The sequence below is a fragment of the Spermophilus citellus genome, assembly GCF_964194105.1.
Source record: "Spermophilus citellus genome assembly, chromosome: 6".
Lineage (NCBI taxonomy): Eukaryota > Metazoa > Chordata > Mammalia > Rodentia > Sciuridae > Spermophilus > Spermophilus citellus.
Window position 1 is genome coordinate 104828627 of NC_138187.1, and position 16177 is coordinate 104844803.

General features: G+C 36.4%; 1 protein-coding gene across 2 annotated transcripts in view; it reads right to left on the minus strand.

Moving 5' to 3' along the window:
* The window catches only part of RGS7 (regulator of G protein signaling 7), a 486456-nt gene that overhangs the window by 224592 nt on the left and 245687 nt on the right, over nt 1-16177 (minus strand). The gene's annotated exons all lie outside the window — the stretch shown is intronic.

Here is a 16177-nt window from a genome sequence, read left to right on the forward strand (position 1 = left end):
TTAAGTAAATAAGTGCCAAAGCTTTGTTGTCCAAAGGCAGCCTAAACTCAGCAGGGCAATAAGAATATCAAATAAAAAAAAATCAGAAGAGACTGATGGAGTTGATATAAAAGAGAAACAAAACAATAACCAGTGGACAAACAGCTTTACAGACTTTCATAACCTTATATTGTCGCTTTATATTATTTTAATTTGTATTATATGTGGGCTACACAAAAGCATTTGCCCCTGATAAAAGGACTCTCTAAAGGCTTACCCTACTTCTAATAAGTGCTATGTTAGAGACATAGGTAAGATGCTATGGGAGCATCCAAGAGGATAATTAAGTCAACAGGGGCAGGTGAGTGTAAGAGACAGGAAAAAGGAAGGCATTTCAGAGGGAATGGTGCCTGAGCTATGTCTTAAAAGAAAATTAATCAGGTAAAGGTGTCAGAAGGTAGAAAGGTAAACCATCCCTTTGGTGAAATGCATCCATCACCTAGGGGTAGGTTCCCAATACTTCCTGTTAGCCTAGCCCATCACCTGTTAACTCCCTATTTTCTATTAAATCTGCTGCACTGAACCTTTACACTCTGCCTGATTCTGTTCTATATTACCTACAAGGTATAATTAGCTCCAAATCTCAAGCTTGGTTACATCCCAACATTCAAGATTCACAGCCCATTTGTTCCAGTTTACTCATATTTCCTACTTTTGCTCTTCCATCAATAATCATCTGCACTTTGGTTAGAGATGGAACAATAAACGGAATCATCGCAATAACTTATTCAAAAGTTATTTTCTGTAGGAAATCTTTCCTAATAGATAAAACTGTATATGGAAAGGGCTTCCTTCTCATATTTTTTTTTTAGAACAAATGTTCATAAACATAGATGGCAATAGAAATAGTCATCAGTATGGAAATTCATAACTAAAGTCATTTTACTATGATGGCAAACATCTCAGCTGACTGAATTCCATCTCTCTTTGCTTTGCAATGGTCACTTGTCATTTCAAATGCTAACTATAAAATACCCACACTGTGCAGTCACCAAACTTCCTTGATTCTTTATGTAGTTTGTATTTAGCCTTATTCCCCCATAATTTATCACTGGTGAAAACTTTATCAGAGTCGGGGAGGCAGGAGAGCTATAAATTACTTAAATATCTTAATGGAATTTAATAGTTTTGAAAAATTAGAGCATTTCATGTGGGAGCAATATCAAAATAGATGACCCAAAACTAAAGTCGTTACCCAGAATCTGCACTTACTGAATTTTCTCCTGGGGCTGCTAATATTTTTCAGCTCTTTCTGTAGAGAAAAACAAACAAATTGAGTCCATGTTTTTCCTCAAAGCTCTCTGCTCTCCTATAAATGATAAGGTGATATTTCATGAAGTATCCATTAGACCACTTAGCCTCTGGTTTAAAAGCTCTAAAAAAAGGCTTTTTTTGGTGAATAACTTTGGGAAACATCAATATCACATACTCTTGGTTTAGAGATTGACAATGACACCAGCATGTTAGACACCATGGTGTTCTGGTAAACATCCTGGTTTTACTTTGTTAAATCCTCATTTCACAAATGAGTTCAGAACAGGTTGCCCCCTACAATATCATTATCCCCACCACTCCATACAAAACTAGATTGGGAAAGGCTGTACCATTCCTTCTATTGACTTCATACATCACAGATATGAATGCTGGGTAATCCATGCCATTTATTTTGATCCTATATAGTAACTGAAAGTGTGCACATATTTTTGATGTTTGTTGTATTTGATGGGAGTTAAAAAGCCTGGTGTGGGCACTTCTCCAATACCAGTCCTTTACTTCCTCAAATCTAGTGTGGATTTTCCCAACTTTTTATCAAAGTATCAGTTACTGTGGGGATATATACTGAAGGAAGCGAAAATAAAAATATAAATCCCAAAGAATGATGGTTATTAGCACTGAACCATAATGCTGCAGGCTAAACAGATATTTCTTTACTGATGAATTCTATCACCACACACTCCATGTTTTCCTCTTAAAAAGGCAGTGAAAGTCTTGTCTTTGGCTTGGATGAATGCTCCATCAACTGCCAGGAGATCTGCAGGTTTCTACACAATGATTCTGAGAAGAATTACAGCTTCTCAGCAAGTAAATCCCAAGAGGCAGGTGATTTAGTCAATCAGCCTCAACGGCAGCTATTTTAAACCATGGGTTTGTTCTCTTCAAAAGCACAAAACTTTATTTATTTCAGAGTCATTTAAAAGTTTTGCTTTTACCTGTTTTCTTTTTCTTTCCATCCCAGCTACTATTTCTAAGAAGCTGATTTAAAGTAAAAAGTAGGTAAAGAATTCATGATTTCTGCATTACTGCTTAAGTGTATACAAAGCTGGTTAATTAATTTCACTGTAAACTATTGCAAATATTCAAAAACTTCTTATAAAATAACTAACAAGATGTCATAGGCATAATGAAGTTAGATGTTAATCCATATCACCCTTTGGTTTTTATAAGAATTTTAGCACCACAAACCTATTTAATGTTCTTTTGCACAGGACTCATGTTTTGTCCCTTGTTCTATTTTCTGACATGTAACAATTCCTTGTGATTATAATATTCATTTATCCATCCATCCATCTGGCTAATATTACTGACAACCTATTGTATGTTATGCATGTCTCTGTTTTTCCTAAATTACTTTTACAAATGATGGCAATATTGTATTAAATAAAATCAGCATTTGACTTTGCAACCCAAATAAAATTTATCTGTATTGGAGAATCTAGATTTTGTCAAAAAGTGTAGGTCACTGATACTTGAGGAAAATTAAATAAGGTACAGGCTGTGCCTTTTGTAGGCCAGTGTTTCTCACAAAAGCCTTATATCAGAATCACTTTAAGAGTTTATCTAAAAAGCATACCCATAGGCACTAGTTCAAGACACAGGATTGGGCATTTTTAACAAGTACTCCAGGTACTCCTTATACATAGTTTTGAATCATGAATGTCTCCCAAAGGCCCATGGGTTAAAGGATTGGCTCTCAGGATGGCATTATGGAAGGTGATAGAAACTTTAAGAGGTGGAACCCAGTGGGATGTCTTTAGTTCATTGGGGCATGCCCTTGAAGGGGATGCGGGACTCCAGCCCCTTCCTCTCTATCTTTTGCCAGGTCCTCTGTTCTCTGGCTTCTGATGGAAGCAGTTTTGCTCTGCCACATATTCCAACATGATGTGGCCACCTCATCCCAAGCCGAAAAAGTGGGGTCAACCATTCATGTAGTGGAATCTCCAAACTGTAAGCCAAAATAAAAGATTTATTTTTTGTCATGTAATCATCTCGGGACACTTCATTATAGTGACAAAAATATTAGGAATACATACTCTCTTCAATAGGAACATATTGAATTTCAAGTTTTTTCATTTATTGGACTTTCTATATGATGTCTTCTGGGGGGGGGGGAGATTCCAGTGCTAAAATCCCTGAATAATTACTTCAAGTGTAGCATCACTTGAAAGTCATATACAGGAGACTCTTTAGATACCGCATCATTGCATTTTAAATATGGCATAGAAGAGAAAACCTGGATTTTGAAATCAGCAAGCTATATCTCCAATACGTACAAGCTTTATAAACTTGAAAATCTAACTAATTTCCACAGGTCTTCGTTTTCTCATCTATAAAACTGGGATACTTGGAGGATTTAGTGACAAGATAGTTGTTCAGACTAAAATATACAAACATCTGGCAAAGGAGCTGGCTTACATTATGCCCTCAGCCTTCCCCAATTCTGCCAGCCTTCATAGAGTAGCCATATCAGAACTATTTTTTGGGGGGGATGTGTGTGTGTGTTTTCTGAAATGCTGTTTTTGAAGGCATTTGTGTTGTAAATTAACTTTAAAATGTGTTGCCATAATCAAGTTCATTTCTTGGGTTAAAACATTTTTTTCCCATTTTATGGCAATGGAAATTATTTAAACCACAATGTTTCCTATCAGCTTCAGAAATCAGAAAGTTTGAATGAAAAATTAATGCTCAGTAACAGAACATAATTGTCAGTTTCCTTTAGATTTATATTTTTAAAAAACAGATCCTTAATTTATTCAACAATTTTTTTTGGACACCCAATCAATTTATTGAGAGGGTATATTGTCAAGGAGAAGTGTCAAGTTTGACTGGCTAGGTGTAAATAATCTTCATTTATTAGCTGAGAAGTGTTGAATGAGCAATTTATTAGTCTCAAAATTTTCAAGTATTAAGTTAAATTAAAAATAGTTCTCATAGAATTTGTTGTGAGGATTAAACAACCTAAATCATACATAGTATTTAGAACAATACCTCACATTTGACATGGACTCTAGCAACTCTAGTCTCTGCTGTTTAGTGTTATTTACCAGAGAGAGATTAATTACTGAAGATACATGGTAAAAATGTCTCAAACAGGGTTGGGGTGGTGGCTCCATGGTAGAGTGCTTACCTCACATGTGTGAGGCACTGGGTTTAAGTCTCAGCATTACATATAAATAAATAAATAAAATAAAGGTCCATCAACAAATAAAAAAATATTTTTAAAAAAAGTCTTAAATAGGTAAAAAATTAAAAGAGACATATAAATAACCCAATTAGAAATAAGTGTACTGTTAAGTATATCTTTTTTTTTAACTGGAGCTTTATAGTTGTACATAGTACAGGGTTTATCCTAACAAATTCCTACATGCATGGAATTTTATTTCAGTTCATGATTCCCCATTTTTCCTCTTATCCTACCCCTCTTCCTCTACTCTACTAGACTACCTTGCACACATTTATTCATTTATATTTGATTGGTTCTTTTTATTTATGCATAAAGGTGAAGTCCCCCGTGGCATATTCATATATGCACATAATGTGACTTTTAAAGAATTCATTCTGCATTGCCTCCCGTTTCACATCCCTCTGCTCTGCCTCTCCATCTCCTCCTTCTACATTACTGATCTTCCCTTTATCTTTATGATACCCTATTCTTCCCTACCCCTTTTGTTTATATTCCTCTAGTTTCCACATATGAGAGAAAATATCTTACCATTGAGTTTCTGAATCCAGCTTATTGAACTTACCATGATACCATTTTCATCCTATTACCGGCAAATGCCATCGTTTCATTCATTTTTATGACTGAGTCGAATTCCATCGTATATATACTCACACATATTGCTGAGTTGATTCCATAATTTGGCTATCGTGAATTGTGCTTCTATAAACACTGAGATGGCTGTATCACTATAATATGCTGATTTTAGCTCATTTGGGAAAAATACCCAAAAGTGGGATAATAGGGTCATATGGCAGCTCCATCCATAGTTTTTTGTTTGTTTGTTTGTTGTTGTTTTTTAAGGAATCATTATACTGCTTTCCAGAGTGGTTATACTAGTCTTCAGTCCCACAAATAACATACAAGTGTACCTTATAAAATATATCTTATAAGTGAATAGTGAAGTTAATAAGATTATCTACCCCATCTTATCAGAAGAATATTCACTACCACCTTTATGTGATTTTGACTTTGATTTCTCTCATGACCACATTTCCATTTCTTTGGAAGGCATTGCTCATTTAGCTTTCTTGAGATTGTCTCACAAATGAGTAGATGAGCAGCAAGAAATGCATACTCATTGATACGTGCTTGATAGAGTACTCTAGAGCATGCAGACCATTATAAGGTGGTCCCCACTCAAACAGATCACACTAAGAAAAAGGAGACATTTTAGTTGATGTTTGCTCTGATCATCCTAGCATAAGCAATGCAAATGAAGGAATAACACAAGCAGGACTCTTGCTGAATAGTTAAACACCTCATTTGTGTTTCCTTCTCACTACTTATATTCCAGTTTCACCTTTACAATATGAGATCTTAATACTTAACAGCTAGCAACACTGTGGTCTCAACACATCATTCTCACAGATTTCTTTCTTTTCTCCTAGAGATTTTCACCTCTTTAGATAACTCTAATTATCTTTCTTGCTTCTCAAACCATAATCACCATCACACTTAAGATGAACATTAAAATGTTAAATTGAAGCTTTTAAATTAAAGTACATGATTGACTTGGGAATAAGAACAACAAATTCGAAATGTATTTAGATATGTTATACCAAACATTATTTATTGCAAGAGGTCCTAGATGTTGAGGTGAGACCAAACTGCTTGCCCATTAGTCTGATTGGATAGGAAATAAGAATCTTTAGACAAACTTGGTTGTTAAGGAAGAAGCCTTGGGGCCAGAAAAACAAATAATTAACTACTTTGTACTGGAAGAGGGGGAAAAAATGTTTCCTTCCTGGACTGAAATACAGTGTGTCCTACTTTGCACAGATCATCATCAGGAAATTAGGATTTTCTAAAGGGCTTAACTGCTAATTAGCTGTGCAAAGTTGCCAGTTGTGTGCTGCTAAACTTTAATGTTCCCATTTCTGGTAAAATGCTGCAAGAGTTGGATAAAGCTGAAGAAATTATCTTTGCCATGTGTTGGGGTTTGATTTAGTGTGCCCTCTTTTCCATTTTTTATTAATAACACTTAGGACACTGTGCTATAAAGATCATCTAAGGAGTTTCCACTAAAATGAAAACTCCTTAAGTATAAGGATTGTGCTTAATTGAATTTTGTATTTCAGAATTCTATCTTGATACGTAGTAGGCACTCAATCGGTGTTTGTCGAATAAGTGGGGACAGCAGGAAGACCATGAAGAATTATCATTCCAGGGATTTGAACACCTATACACCTTGGCAGTGAAATTCACGGAAAACCAGAACCAAGTCAGGGATGTAGCTGAGCAGCAGAAAGCTTGCTTAACATGTGCAAAGCTCTGGGTTTGATCCTCAGCACTACTAAATAAACAGAAAACCAGAAACCTATTGAGAAATGAGATTTTTTTCTGAGAATAATATCTGCAAACAGGTTAATGGTTACAGAGAACTATAATAGAACAAAATATATGTTTTAAAACTAGTTTCTGTTAGTTGGTGCCATCAAGTGTGGATAGAGAATGATATTAATGAGCTAAGTTCAAGAAGATGAAATCATAAAAGAAAAGCCATACATTTAGGTTTTTTAAAAGCATCAATACAGAACAGAGCAGATGTGACAGCAGCTCCTCAGTTTTTTGTTAGCCACAAGTTCCTCAGCAGCCAGGGTTGGGCAAGGCTAATTGGGAGGCTAAAACAATATTCAGATGCATTAATTGAGTGGATCAGTACTTACACCAAAGAAAGAAATGTTTACATTGCTTTTGGGTTCTATCCACAAATTATATGCATTAATAAAATATTATTTGTAAAACCAATAATATTTTTTTAAAGATTCATGTTGTATAAAACAACCAAAGCTAAGGAAATTTGGATATTGTACATTTCCTTTAGTTTTTTCTTCTTGGCTCTATGATAGCTAATAACCATAGCTCAGACTTCCTGAGTATTTACAGTTGATCAAGTACTAGGGTCATCATACATATTAACTCTTTAAATATTTATAAAAAGTACTATTACTTCTCTTTTGCAGATGGGGAAACAGAGGCACAGCATAACTGGGTCAACTATGTGAAGTCACAAAGTTCACGAGTAGAAGAGCTGAGTATAATCCAAACAGTATGGTTTCAGTGTCTGTGCTCCGAATCATTCCCTGCATTTTCTCTCCTCCAAGGGTATTGGAAATGGAAGATGGAGGATACTGTAAGAAATATATTGTAAAGCCGTGGCAAATGAGAGAACAATGTTTGAAATACAAAAAGTCCATTAGGAAGTAGGTGTTTTCCAACTAGTAGTGCATTTTTTTTTTGTCTAATGAATTAATAATTTGATTCTCCCTGATTCCATTTCTCCATTGTTGACCTTGTCTAATTTGAAAGCTTTGCTGACTAGGGATGTAGATTTGTGGTAAGGCATTTGCTAGCAGGAGACCTGGATTCTATGTCCAGTATCAGAGAAAACAAACAACAACAAAACCCAAAATACTCCAATACCTCAAAACAATGGAGAGTAACAAGGGAAAATTTACAAATTTAAATTGCAAGTAGAGCCATTCACATTTTGTTAAATCTTTCTTTGATAAGTCAATAAGAGAAAGCATTATATGAATGACAATCCTAAAGAAGTGAAGAAATTCGACAATGATAACAGATCTTTTTGGAGAGAAGGGATAGGATATCACTTTTCCTATTTACCTAAATTTTTGTATGTGGTTTTTTTTTTTTTTTTTTTTTTTTGCACTACTGAAATAAACCATCATCCTTGAAAGCATGGGTGGAAAAGGATTTGGGGGATGTACTGAAATTCAGTATAAACACTCACTGACCTCTTTTTTTTTGTTGTTTTGTTTTGGTACTGGGATTGAACCCGGGGTCACTAATCACTGAGTACAACCCAAATCTTTTTGATTATTTGGAGACAGAGTGTCTCTAAATTGCTGAAGCTGGACTTGAACTTGTGATCCTCCTATCTTCTCTCTCTAGTTGATGAGATTTCAGATATGGGTCACCATACCCAACGTGCTGACTTATTATAAAGACATCAGAAAGTATGCTAATCAAAAGTGCCATAGATGTACAAGTGTACCCTTTTCCCCACATCCTCACCAGCACTTGTTGTTGTTTGACTTCATAGTGGCTGCCAATCTTACTGGAGTGAGATGGTATCTTAGGGTGGTTTTGATTTGCATTTCTCTGACTGCTAGCGATGCTGAGCATTTTTTCATGGGCTTGTTGATTGATTGTATGTCCTCCTCTGAGAATTGTCTGTTCAGGTCCTTGGCCCATCTGTTGATTGGGTTATTTGTTATCTTATTGTCTAATTTTTTGAGTTCTTTGTATACTCTGGATATTAGGGCTCTATCTGAAGTGTGAGGAGTAAAGATTTGTTCCCAGGACGTAGGCTCCCTATTTACCTCTCTTATTGTTTCTTTTGCTGAGAAAAAACTTTTTAGTTTGAGTAAGTCCCGTTTGTTGATTCTAGTTATTAACTCTTGTGCTATGGGTGTCCTATTGAGGAATTTGGGGCCTGACCCCACAGTATGTAGATCGTAGCCAACTTTTTCTTCTATCAAACGCTGTGTCTCTGATTTGATATCAAGCTCCTTGATCCATTTTGAGTTAACTTTTGTGCATGGCGAGAGAAAGGGATTCAGTTTCATTTTGATGCATATGGATTTCCAGTTTTCCCAGCACCATTTGTTGAAGATGCTAGCCTTCCTCCATTGCATGCTTTTATCCCCTTTATCAAATATAAGATAGTTGTAGTTTTGTGGATTGGTTTCTGTGTCCTCTATTCTATACCATTGGTCCACCCACCTGTTTTGGTACCAGTACCATGCTGTTTTTGTTACTATTGCTCTGTAGTATAGTGTGAAGTCTGGTATTGCTATACCGCCTGATTCACACTTCCTGCTTTGCATTGTTTTTGCTATTCTGGGTCTTTTGTTTTTCCATATGAATTTCATGATTGCTTTATCTATTTCTACAAGAAATGCCGTTGGGATTTTGATTGGCATTGCATTAAACCTATAGAGAACTTTTGGTAATATCGCCATTTTGATGATGTTAGTTCTGCCTATCCATGAATAGGGTATATTTTTCCATCTTCTAAGATCTTCTTCTATTTCTCTCTTTAGGGTTCTGTAGTTTTCATTGTATAAGTCTTTCACCTCTTTTGTTAGGTTGATTCCCAAGTATTTTTTTTTTTGAGGATATTGTGAATGGAGTGTTTTTCCTCATTTCCATTTCAGAGGATTTGTCGCTGATATACAGGAATGCCTTTGATTTATGCGTGTTGATTTTATATCCTGCCACTTTGCTAAATTCATTTATTAGCTCTAATAGTTTCTTTGTAGACCCTTTTGGGTCTGTTAAATATATTATCATGTCATCCGCAAATAGCGATAATTTAAGTTCTTCTTTTCCTATTGTTATGCCTTTAATTTCTTTCGTCTGTCTAATTGCTCTGGCCAGTGTTTCGAGAACTATGTTGAACAGAAGTGGTGAGAGAGGGCATCCCTGTCTTGTTCCAGATTTTAGAGGGAATGCCTTCAATTTTTCTCCATTCAGAATGATGCTAGCCTGAGGCTTAGCATAGATTGCTTTTACAATGTTGAGGTATGTTCCTGTTATCCCTAGTTTTTCTAGAGTTTTGAACATAAAGGGATGCTGTACTTTGTCGAATGCTTTTTCTGCATCTATCGAGATGATCATACGGTTTTTAATTTTAAGTCTATTGATGTGGTGAATAACATTTATTGATTTCCGTATATCGAACCAGCCTTGCATCCCAGGGATGAATCCTACTTGATCATGATGCACAATTTTTTTGATATGTTTTTGAATCCGATTCGCCAGAATTTTATTGAGGATTTTTGCATCTAGGTTCATTAGAGATATTGGTCTGTAGTTTTCTTTCTTTGAAGTGTCTTTGTCTGGTTTAGGAATCAGGGTGATGTTGGCCTCGTAGAATGAATTTGGAAGTTCTCCCTCTTTTTCTATTTCCTGAAATAGCTTGAAAAGTATTAGTATTAGTTCCTCTTTAAAGGTTTTGTAAAACTCTGCTGTATACCCATCCGGTCCTGGGCTTTTCTTAGTTGGTAGTCTTTTGATGGTTTCTTCTATTTCTTCAATTGATATTGGTCTGTTTAGGTATCTATATCCTCCTGACTCAATCTGGGCAGATCATATGACTTAAGAAATTTATCGATGCCTTCACTATCTTCTATTTTATTGGAGTATAAGGATTCAAAATAATTTCTGATTATCTTCTGTATTTCTGTAGTGTCTGTTGTGATATTGCCTTTTTCATCCCGTATGTTAGTAATTTGAGTTCTCTCTCTTCTTCTCTTCATTAGCATGGCTAAGGGCCTGTCGATCTGATTTATTTTTTCAAAGAACCAACTTTTAGTTTTTTTCAATTTTTTCAATGTTTTTTTTTGTTTCAATTTTGTTGATTTCTGCTCTGATTTTAATTATTTCTTGTCTTCTACTACATTTGCTATTGTTTTGCTCTTCCTTTTCTAGGTTTTTGAGGTGTAGTGTGAGTTCATTTTATTATTTTTGAGGATATTGTGAATGGAGTGGTTGACCTCATTTCCATTTCAGAGGATTTGTTGCTGATATACAGGAATGCCTTTGATTTATGCGTGTTGATTTTATATGGTGCAGCCAATTTGGAAAGCAGTATGGAGATTTCTTGGAAAGCTGGGAATGGAACCACCATTTGACCCAGCTATTCCCCTTCTGGGTCTATTCCCTAAAGACCTAAAAACAGCATGCTACAGGGACACTGCTACATCGATGTTCATAGCAGTACAATTCACAATAGCAAGACTGTGGAAGCAACCTAGATGCCCTTCAATAGACAAATGGATAAAAAAAAATGTGGCATTTATACACAATGGAGTATTACTCTGCATTAAAAAAATGACAAAATCATAGAATTTGGAGGGAAATGGATGGCATTAGAGCAGATTATGCTAAGTGAAGCTAGCCAATCCCTAAAAAACAAATGCCAAATGTCTTCTTTGATATAAGGAGAGTAACTAAGAACAGAGTAGGGAAGAAGAGATGAGAAGAAGACTAACATTAAATAGGGATGAGAGGTGGGAGGGAAAGGGAGAGAGAAGGGAAATTGCATGGAAATGGAAGGAGACCCTCAGGGTCATACAAAATTACATACAAGAGGAAGTGAGGGGAAAGGGGAAAATAATACAAGGGGGAGAAATGAATTACAGTAGAGGGGGTAGAGAGAGAAGAGGGGAGGGGAGGGGAGGGAAGGGGAGGGGGGATAGTAGAGGATAGGAAAGGCAGCAGAATACAACAGACATGAGTATGTCAATATGTAAATCAATGGAAGTGTAACTGATGTGATTCTGCAATATGTATACGGGGTAATAATGGGAGTTCATAACCCACTTGAATCAAAGTGTGAAATATGATATATCAAGAACTATGTAATGTTTTGAACAACCAATAAAAATAAAGAAAAAAAAGTGCCATAGATGGGGACAGAATTCCAGACAATTCCATTGAAACAAAAGTAAATGACAGAAGAAAACCAATTACAGCCTCTGTAAGGAGGAATTTATACATCATGCTGGCATTATATTTTGGTCATTTAATGCTTGCAACAGTATTTTGAGAAAGAAAGTATTTTCCTCACTTAATGATGAGAAAATTGGGTTTTGGATATGCTAGGTCCTTTGTCCCATGACACTCAAAAATTAGGTAGGTTTCAAAGAAGCTCAGATGACAAAGCATATGCTTATAGCAATACCGGCCCATGCAAAGGACAGTGGTCACCATGCTCACAAGGTGACCAAACATCTGCTTCTTGATGCCTGGATTGAAGCCAGGCTTTGTGCATGCTAGTAAGATGAGGTTAACAGAGAAGGAGGGACAGAGCCGGGATGGGAATATGAAGACAGATGGAACGTCTGGTAATGTAAGGAGGAGAAGAAAGTTCACCAGAAGCAGCTGAGCTGGCCACATTTATAAAAGATGAATTGATCAGTTGCTTGTTGATAGTTTGCAATGCTATTCCAGACAGCCCAGCCATCCAAACAAACCTGTGGATTTCTCCACAGCTGGGTAGAAATGTAAAAAAAGATTCCAGCCAAGAAGTCATTAGAGTAGGCCAAACAAAATCAATTCGTTTATGACTTGTCACTTTGGAAGCTGGGGAATTAGAGGTTTTCTAATGTTAGTCAAGCAACTGTTTATTGGCCTCACTGCAAAACTGCTTTTGAAGTTCAACTTGACCTAGAGATGACCTCACAAAATGCTTTACAAAGCTGTGAAAATTTTCGTTTTACACATGCCTGTGAGTGCCATAGAAGATGGGTCTTTAGGCTCTGATTAGAGCTGTACTGAGCCAAGCCTGCAGAAGAGTATGTCTGTACTATAGGCTGAGCCGAACTGCCTGTGGGTACAAGAGAAAACCCAGAGAATATGCAGGGTGGGCTGACAACGCGCAATGTTTATATTAGGCATAGAATTTAGCAAATTGCCTCATGAAAATTTTATGACAGCTTTACAGAAGGCCAGTTTGAGTAGCTAGCCATCAAGTATAATATGAGGAACACTCTGGAAGAGAAAATGGGACAGAACCCACCATGAGCATACAACTAAAAACCAACCAACAAAAAACACCCAAATCCACTGTGTCTCAGAAAGCTTGCCATAAGGAATAGATCTTCCCTACAAACAAATACTGTGAATATTTGTTGAATAGTCTGAATAAAGAGTTTTGTTCTTTTTCTGATATTTATTAAATGCATGTTCTCTGGTTTGTGGAAGTCATATTTTCTATGAAAATCTAGCATTTGTGACTGCTTAAAATTTTCCTACGAGGTCATATTTTCTATAAAAATCTAGTATTTATGACCATCTTTTTGTTTTCCTACTTCCATAGGGATTTCACCTTAGCTCATAGCTGGGAAAATATACTCTGCATTTAAGTTTTCTGTCTTCCTTCCTGAGTCAGTGGTTTGGGACTGGACTTCAAGTCCTCTTAGTTAATTGGATACTTCTCAGAGACAACATATTTTACTGGAGACTCATCACAAAAAAAAGAAAAGTATATTCATTCACACTTTGCATAGAATTAATTTAGTAGACAGTCTATGATCTCTATTAGGAAATAATCCTGAACAGAAGTCTGGACTTCTTTAAGGAAAATGTAGAAGAGGGTTTAATTACTAAATTCCTCAGTTTCTTTTTTGTGCCTTTTAGAACATATATGAGATTAAAAATAATTACAACCAAGTAAAAATATGCTAGACTTGTGTCCAAATTTTGTTTCCATATCGATTAGCAATAAAATTTCAGTCAAAACATTTTTGCTCTGTGTCCTCTAGCTAGTCTGCTATAAAATAGGGTAAAAATTGGCTCCAGTACTCCCCAAGGCTTTTAGAAACTTCTAATCTCTGTTAACTCTTAGGTGGTAAAATAATTTTAAGGTGTAAATTTTGTAAGAATATTGTACTTTATCAAATCATGTCATCACTTTACTTTCTATGTAAGTCTTAATTTCCTTACATGATTAAATTCACCAGAAAGATGAAAAAAAACAATTAATAGTTTCAAAAAAAGTAAAAAAAAAATATAAAATGGATGTTCGAGTCTGAGCTCTGGCTCTTGCCCTTTGTTTATGGCCACACCACCAGTCATGTCCCATGCATAGATGAACATGGAACTGCCTCACCTTCTCAGCTGAAGGTGACATGGAAGAGGGAGGAGGGAGAGAACAGAGGAGGAAGAAAAGAGGGAGGGAAGCAGAGAATAAAGGAAAGGACAGGGAACAGAATTAAAGAAGGGAAAGGAAGGGAGGAGGGAGGGTAGAAACACCTTTGCTTTGAAAACAAATTACTGGGTAACACATCCTTATATCTTCTTTTGATTTACTGAAGCATTTATTGTCACAGTCAACATTACTAAAATAAAAGTTGGAATATTAGCTTATGAAATGGATAGAACTAGAAAGCAGTATTTATGAAATCTCTCATTCTAGATCCACAATCTAGTAATCTAACTGATAACCATGCTGTGGCAAACAGCTGATAAATACGTGACGTATCTGATGCATTTAACTGGGTGGAGGTCAAAGCTAAACCTTTCATTAAAATATGGACCATGCTATAAGTTTGGGGAAGAGCTGGAGAAGTGATAACTGTAGAGTCCAAAGTGCCTAGTGGCCTCCCATACCCATACACAGGCCACATAAGCCAATCTCAAATGCAGTCAAGCTCACGTGTGGGCAGAATACTGTGTGCTCTCTTCTGGATCATGGCAAGATGGGTGGCCATTCATCAACTATATAGCAAGGCCACTTCTCATTCACCTCCCCCATCTTTAAGGAGGCTCTGCATCTTGCAACAGGTTGACAGGAAGTCTTTCCCATTAACCTTCTTGGTTTCAATGAGGCTTGTGATTTTACATATCACTTTTCTTTAGGTACAGGTGCAAACTATAAAATCATACAGTGGCAGTGTGAAAAGGACCTCACAATCAGAGTGCCCCATCCCTTGTGTTGTGTATCATTTGGTTCCTCTGGTTTGATGGTGTCCTGTGGGAACAGTAATGTGGGGAGCTGAGACCGTGCTGACCTTACTTTTTCTATCTGTGTAAGTGAAACTGCCTATGTACATTTGGACTTGTTGTTTATTTACTGGTCAGATCTATGGACATGGGGCAAGCCAGGAGAAGAGTTGCACCACTCTGCTGCTGAAAGACTACATAGCCACTTGATAATAGATACATAAAAAGAACAGAATCGGCATATACTTAGCATGTCTATGGAAAGGGATACAGAAGTGGAAGAGACCTAGTCCTGACCTCAAGTAGTTAACAGACTAAAAAGAAAGAAAAGTTATTTCCATTTGCACTGGAGAAAAATAAAGATAAAATTCTTGGAAGTGGAATATTGTAAATGTAAGAAGCTATCAGAAAATTTGAAAATATTAAGAAAAATGAAATACATAATACATTTTTAGAGACAGGAAAAGATAAATGACTCAAAGTTACCCAATGTATTATGTAAACCCAGTGTTTTCTTTTTATTTCACTTAAAGCAACTGTATGTAAGTTAAAAGCCCAGAAGAGCAATAGTTAAAATCATGGAATTATATAAGTAACAGATTTTAAGTTCCATCGTATACCTCTAAATTCAGAAAGGGGGGATACTTTTGTTCCTGGTCAGTGTTGAAACTTTTCTGACCTGCAGAGCTTGGGCTAATGTTGTGTCTCAAGAAGTATATGCTGATTATGAAACTGAATTGATGCTTTTTGTCAGGTGTGTGTATGTGTTCACCTGTCTTCTTACTGCTTTATTCATCAAAATCACTTTGGGTTGGTAAGTGTCAGGAGAGACAGATCATTTTTCTGCAGCCAATAATTTCTTCTAGAGGGGAATCCCCCATGCTCCTTGCTGGCAGCCTGCACGTGATACCTGGCGTACCCTAGAAGCAGGCTGGGAAAGAGATCGTAAGTCTCAGTTACAGATTTACCCTGATGTACCTTTTCTACCCCAGGTCACCATGGGGGCTAACATTCTCAAGTCAGGGGCTTCTCAATCTTTCCAGAGAATAAAACTCTGTGACCTCATCAGGAGACTACAGAGACTGAAAAAGAGCTTTGTAGGTCCAGTTGTTTTCAATAAATCCATCTTTTTCCATCTCCATTCCTCACCTAGATATCTCATGG